The sequence below is a fragment of the Macaca mulatta genome, chromosome 7, assembly GCF_049350105.2.
Source record: "Macaca mulatta isolate MMU2019108-1 chromosome 7, T2T-MMU8v2.0, whole genome shotgun sequence".
In the NCBI taxonomy this organism is placed as follows: Eukaryota; Metazoa; Chordata; class Mammalia; order Primates; family Cercopithecidae; genus Macaca; species Macaca mulatta.
In genome coordinates, this window is record NC_133412.1 from 92,802,308 (window position 1) to 92,809,839 (window position 7,532).

Genomic DNA, 7,532 nt, shown 5'->3' on the forward strand with positions numbered 1-7,532 from the left:
GTTCAATTACACAGCTGACTTCAGAATATGTGCCATGTGGTGATGAGAAGAATGTATATTATGTTGCTTTTTGGTGGAGAGTTCTGTAAACATCTATCAGGTCCATTTGATCCAGTGCTGAGTTAAGGTCCTAAATATCTTTATTAATTTTCTGCCTCAGTGATCTGTCTAATACTGTCAGTAGGGTATTGAAGTCTCTCATTATTATTGTGTGTGAGTCTAAGTTTCTTTGTAGGTTTCTAAGAACTTGTTTGAATCAGGGTGCTCCTGTGTTGGGTGCACATATATTTAGGATAGTTAGCACTACTCGTTGAATTGAACCCTTTGCCGTTATGTAATCCCCTTTTTTGTCTTTTTTTATTTTTGTTGGTCTAAAGTCTGTTTTGTCTGAAATTAGGATTACAATCTCTGTATTTTTTATGTTTTCTATTTACTTAGTGGATTTTCCTCCCTCCTTTTATTTTGAGCCTATGGGTGTCATTGCATGTGAGCATATGGGTGTCATTGAATGTCTCTTGAAGACAGCATACCATTGGGTCTTGCTTTTTTTTCCAGCTTATCACTCTGTGCCTTTTAATTGGGGCATTTAGCCCATTTACATTCAAGGTTAGTATTGATACATGTGGATTTGATCCTGTCATCATGCTGTTAGTTAGTTACCATACATACTTGTTTGTGTGGTTGCTTCATAGTGTCATTGGTCTGTGTACTTCAGCATATTTTTGAAGTGGTTGGTAATGATCTTTCCTTTTCTTATTTAGTGCTTCCTTCAGGAGCTCTTGCAAGGCAGGTCAGTCTGGTAGTAACAAATTCTCTCAGAATTTGCCTGTCTGAAAAGGATCTTATTTCTCCTCCACTTATGAAGCATAGTTTGGCCAGATGTAAAATTCTGGGTTGGAATTTCTTTTCTTTAAGAATCTTGAATATTGGCCCCCAACCTCTTCTGGTTTGTAGAGTTTTTGTTGAGAGGTCTGCTGTTAGTCTGATGGGCTTCCCTTTGTAGGTGACCTGACCTTTCTCTCTAGCTGCCTTTTGTATTTTTTTCTTTCGTTTCAACCTTGGAAAATCTGATAATTATGTGTCCTGGAGATGATCTTCCTGTGAAGTGTCTTACATGGGTTTTCTGTATTTTCTGAATTTGAATGTTAGCCTCTCTAGCTAGGTTGAGAAAGTTCTCATCGATGATATCCTGAAATATGTTTTCCAAGTTGCTGCCATTCTCCCCATGTCTTTCAGGGACACCAATGAATCACAGATCTGTTCTCTTTACATAAACTCGTATTTCTCAGAGGTTTCATTTCTTCCTTTTCATTCTTTTTTCTCTATTCTTGTCTGCCTGTGTTGTTTCAGAAAGCCAGTCTTAAAGCACTAATATCATTTCTTCTGCTTGGTCTATTCTGCTGTTAATAGTTGTGATTGCATTATGAAATTTTTGTAGCGTGTTTTTCAGTTCTATCAGGTCAGTTATGTTCTTTTCTATACCGTCTATTTTGTCTGTCAGCTCCTGCATTGTTTTATTGTGGTTCTTAGCTTCCTTGGATTGGGTTTCAACGTACTCCTGCACCTTGATGCTCGTAATTTCTATCCATACTCTAAATTCTATTTGTGTCATCTCAGCCATCCCAGCTCAGTTAAAAATTTTTGTTGGAGAGCTGGTGGAGGCATTTGAAGGAAAGAAAGCACGCTGGCTTTTTGACTTATCAGAGTTCTTGCACTGGTTTTTTCCTCATTTTTGTGGGCTAATGTTTTTTCAATCTTTGAAGTTCCTGTCCTTTGGATGTTTTTTCTTTTATCCTGTTGGATGACTTTGAGAGTTTGATTGTGTTATAAGGTGGAGTCAGTCAACTGGCTTCATTTCTGGAAGATTTTTGGGGACCAAGGTTCAGCTGTCATCTCCCCAACTGCATGTTTTAATTCTGGTGGACTTGTATCCTACCCTACTTTGTTCTCTGACTTCTCAAGGTTATGAACAGACTCTGATGGGGGGTGGCTAAGGTGCTCCTGGACTGCTGGTCACTACACATTGATGGATGGTGCCAAAGTGTTTTGTAGGGTAGTGGTAGTGGGATCTGTCCTTGTTCACAGGTGCCCTCAGCAGCACCAGCAGTATTAAATCAGCATGCATGCTTGTCAGCTGCAGTAGACTGCTAGCAGGTGCTGAGATGCCTGGCTCCATGAAAGCATTGACAGCAGGAGTAGAGTCAGCATAACTCGGGAGGTCAGCAGGCCCCATTGGTGACTGTGTGCATTGTTGCACTGATGGTGGTGCTAGTATGGGGGCAGGACACTGGTGGGTGCAGGTGTGTGTGCACCCTCTGTGGCTGCTCAGGGAAGGGGAGGGTTCATTGTTTTCAGTGCCTAGTTTCATTCTGGTGGCAGTGTTGGCACAGGGGCAGGTCACTGACAGAGGCAGGACTGGTGGGCTCTGTGCCCAGTACAGCTTTGACTGTAACGGCAGTATGGCAGGGGAAGGAGAGCAGAGTGCACTCCTGCTGGCAGCAGAGGCAGGACAGGTGCATGTGCTCACACAAGCTGGTGAGGCAGGGAAGAGAAAATCCACCTGCACACATACAAGCCAGCCAAATGATATCAGTGGGCAGGGGCGGTTAGCCATGGGCTTGGAAGAAGCCACACAGAGGGAGGGAGCAGGCAGGCAGGTACATGGCCCTAGGGGCCACCCCACCAGAGCTCTCCACCAATCAGATATGGTCTGCCAGTGCAGAAACTAAGATGTGGGTCCCCAGGGAAGCTGAGTCTGCACTGCAAGCAGAAAAAAGCCCGGCTGGAGCACTGGGAGGGGTCAGCAGATTAGCGGGTACTATGCCCCATCTGATGAGCAAGACTGCCCTGCAGAATTCATGTCCAACAGTCCCCTAGGGCTAGGGCTAAAGTCTCCTATGGAAGCAAGTCAAGCCTGGAGGGATGGGCATCCCTGGCTGTGCTCTGCTATAGATATTGCTGCAACAAACCCTCTGGGCTCCATATCGGCTAGCATGCTGCTCCTACCACTCCTCTAAGCAGCTCTCCCTGCCAACTCTGTGTCTCTGATGGTTGAGGGGTCTCCTCCTGGTGGGATTCCAGAGGCTTGTGGCAAGAGTGGGTTGCTCCTTGCCAGTTCAACTCATCCATTCCCCCAAAGTTCTTGGGGGCCAGGAATGAGTCCCATTGCACAGTAGCCCCACCCAGAGTTCCCAGCTTCCTCTCTCTTCTGCCCAGTTTTTGTGTCTTTAGGACCTGTTAGGAGTGTGCCAGTCATCCTAGTCCCACAGTGACAGCTATTCTACCTGGCTGCATCTAGTCAGACATCTTGACCAAATTGGAAGTTTCTTACAAAGCTAAGCATAGCCTTACCATATGATCATACTCCTAGGCATTTACCCAACTGATTTGAAACATGTGTACACAAAAACTCAGTCATGAATGTTTACAGCAACTTCATTCCCTAACAGACAAAAATTGGAGAAAACCACAATGTTATTCAACGAGTGTATGAATAAACTAACTGTGCTATATTTACAATAGAATGTTATTCAGCAATAAAAAGGGCATTAACTACCAAGCCATAAAAAGGCATGAATGAATCTTACATGCATAATGCCAGCTGAAAGAAGCCAGTTTTGAAAGGTTATATACTGTATGACTCCAAATATATGACATTTTGGAAAAATTAAAACTATAGAGACAGTAAAAGACTGCTGGTTACCAAGAGTAAAAGGAGAAGAAAGAAGAGTCGAATAATTTAAGTTGAAGAACAATTTAGAGTGGAGAAATTATTCTTTGTAATACTGTAGAAATTAATACATGACATTATAAATATGTCAAAAACTATATAAAAAACTTACTTCGTGTAAGTTTTAACAACTATACTATAATAAATTGAATAATCTGGAAGAAATAGATAAATTTCTGGACACAACTTATCAAAATTAAATGAAGAAAAGATAAAAAATCTTAACAGATCTGTAAGGAATAAAATTGAATCCAGCAAAGAAAAGCCCAGGACCTAATGGATTCTCTTTTAAATTTTACCAAACATGTGAAAAAGAGCTAATATCAATTTACTCCAAACTCTTCCAAAAATTGAAGAGGTGGGAACACTTCCATACTCATTTTATAAGGCCTGTATTACTCTGATATCTAAGCCACAGATGGATACTAAAAGAAAGGTTCAATCCAGTATCTCTGATGAACATAAATGCCAAAATACAAACACACTAAATCTGACAGCACATTAAAAGGATCATTCACTGTTATCAAGCACAATGATATTTGAACATATGCAAATCAATAAATGTGATATACCCACATTAGCAAAATGAAAGGCAAAAACCATATGATCACCTCAATAGAAGCAGAAAAGGCACTGACAAAATTCAACATCCTTCATGATAAAAACTTCCAATAAATTACACTTAGAAGGAACTTACCTTAGCGATAAATGCCACATATGACAAGCCCACAGCTAACATTACATTCAACGGTGAAAAACTGAAAACTTTCCTTCTGAGATCAGAAAGAAAATAAGGATGCCCACTCTTACTACATCTACTCAATATATTACTGAAAGGACTAGTAGAGTAAGTAGGTAAGAAATAAAAGGCAACCAAATTGGAAAAGAAGAAGTAAAATTGTCTGTTTGCAGATGACGTGATCTTATATAGAGAAAATCCTAAAGACGTCATCAAAAAAAATTTAGAATGAATGATTTCAGTAAAGCTGCAGATTAAAAAATGAACATACAAAAACTAGTGGTATCTCTATACACTAACAATGAATTATCTGAAAAGGAAGTCAAGAAAACCATCCCATTTATAACTACAAAAATTAAAACAAAATACTTAGGAATAAATTTAACCAGGGAGGTGAAAGCTCTGTACACTGAAAACTATAATACATTGACAAAATAAATGGAAAAAGAGAATTAAAAGTAAATATATATGTACATGAATTTAAAAAATTAATATCATTAAAATACCCAAAATAATTAGATTACCTACAGATTCAATGCAGTCCCTATCGAAATTTCAATGGCATTCATCACAGAAATGGAAAAACAAAACCAAATTTGTATGTATTCATAAAAGACTCCAAATAGCCAAAGTAATTTTAAGAAAAAGGAACAAACCTGGAAACATCACACTCACTGTTTCAAACTCTATTACAAAGCCATATTAATTAAAACAGTGTGGTGCCATAAAAACATGACACATACCAATGGAACAGAGTAGGGAGCCCAAAAAATAAATTCACACATATACGGCCAACTAAGATTTGACAAGGGTGCCAATAATACACAATGGAAAAAGGAAAGTCTATTTAACAAATGGTGTTGGAAAAGCTAAATATCCACATGCAAAAGAAAGAAACTGAAGTCTTGTCTTATAACATATGCTAAAACTAACTGGAAATGAATTAAAGATTTAAATGTAAAACCTGAAACTGAAAACTACCAGAAGAAAACATAAGGAAAAAACTCCCTGACAATAGTCTTGGCTATCACTTTTCGGATATGACCACAAAAGCACTGGCAACAAAAAAATAAACAAGTGGGACTATATCAAACTAAAAATTCCACTGCACCACAAAAGAAACAATTGACCAAATTAAAAGGCAACCTACCGAATGGGAGAAAAAGTTAGTAAACCATATGTATGATAAGGGGTTAATATTCATAATAGGAAGTACACAAGTCAACAGCAAAACAACAAACAACCTGATTTTTACAACTGGAAAAGATTTTAACAGACATATTCCCAAAACAGACATAGAAATAGCCAACATGTATATGAAAAGGTGCTCAACATCATTAACCACTGGGAAAATGCAAATTAAAAACCACAATGAGACATCACCTCATACCTACTGAAATGGCTACTATGAGAAGACACATGATAACAAGTGTTGGTGAAGATGTGGAGAAAAGGGAACCTTTTTACACTATTGATGGGAATGTAAATTGGCACAGGCATTATGGAAAACAATATAGAAGTTCCTCAAAAAAATAAAAATTAAAACTTCCATATGTTCCAGCAATCTCACATCTAGATATATACCCAAAGGAAATGAAATCAGTAACTCTACAAGATAACTCTACTGCTATGTTCACTGCTGCATTATTCACAATAGCCAAAATATGGAAACAGCCCAAGTGTACATCAATTGATGAATGAGTATAAAAATTGTGGTACATATATGTGATAGACTGTCATTCAGCCACAGAAAGAAGGAAGTTTTGTTCATTTGCAGCAATGTAGATAAACCTAATAGACATTATGGTAGGTGAAATAAGCCAGACACAGAAAGAGATACTATATAATCTCACTTACATGTAGAATCTGAAAAAAAAAAAAAAAGCTCATACAAGGAGAGAGTAGAACAGTGGTTGTCAGAGGTTTTGAAGTGAGAGAAAAGGGGAATATGTTCATCAAAGGGTACAAATTTTCATCCATAAGATGAACACATTCTGGGTAACTAATGTACAACATGAATGGTGATTAATGTGTTAATTTGATTGTGGTAATCATTATAAAATGTATATGTGTATCAAATTATCATTTCATATGCTTTGAATATATTTGATCTTTGTCAATTAAATATTTATAAATTTAAAAATCTACCAAAGAAATAAATCATTTCAATTTCTGTACAATAACAAAGAACTATCTAAAATGGAAATTAAGAAATTTATCTCATTTCCATTAGAACCAAAATATAAAATATTTAGGAGTAAACTTAACCAAGGAGATGAAAGACTTGTACACTTAAACTATAAAACATTGATGGAAGAAATTAAAGCAGATGCAAATAAATGGAAAGACTTTCTATGTTAATGGAATAGAACAATTAATATTGTTAAAATATCCACACTACCTGAAGCAATCTATAGATTCAATGCAATCTCTGTGAAAATCCCAACATCATTTTTTAAAGAAATTTTCAAAAATCCTAAAATTCATGAAGTGACATGGAGAGGGAAAAAGGTGGCAAGAAGGTTTTATTTAGGAGCGAAGAAATGTGGTTACATGCTAAAGGTTACACCCAATAGGGAGGACAAAGTTCATGTTATAGATGAGAGAAAGGAGAGTTACCAGAGTAATTGCCTTTAGTAGAGAGGAGGGGATGGAATCTGGGGCACAAGTGGAAGAGTTTACTTCTGTAGGAGCAGGAGCAGGTCACCCAGTCTCAGGAGAAGTTAAAGGAAACTTAATCACAGATGCAGGTCATATAGTGGTAGTGATGGGAGATTAAGGAATTCTCACCTGCTACCTTTCTCAGTAAAACAGGAAGCAACACAATAAACAGAGTGAGAATGGAGAAGGATTATTTGAAGATTCAGACCACTTTTTCTATATTCTATGAATATTTTTACCATGTACATAATTTATATTCATAAGTATAAACTTTGGTTATTATCAAAAATAAAATATTTTAAAACTCAGTTTTAGACCTCCTTGCATTTGGGGTTCCAGATTTTTCTGATGCTGCCCATTTAATGTACTCATATGAGATTTGAATTTGTAGTAAGCTAGTTA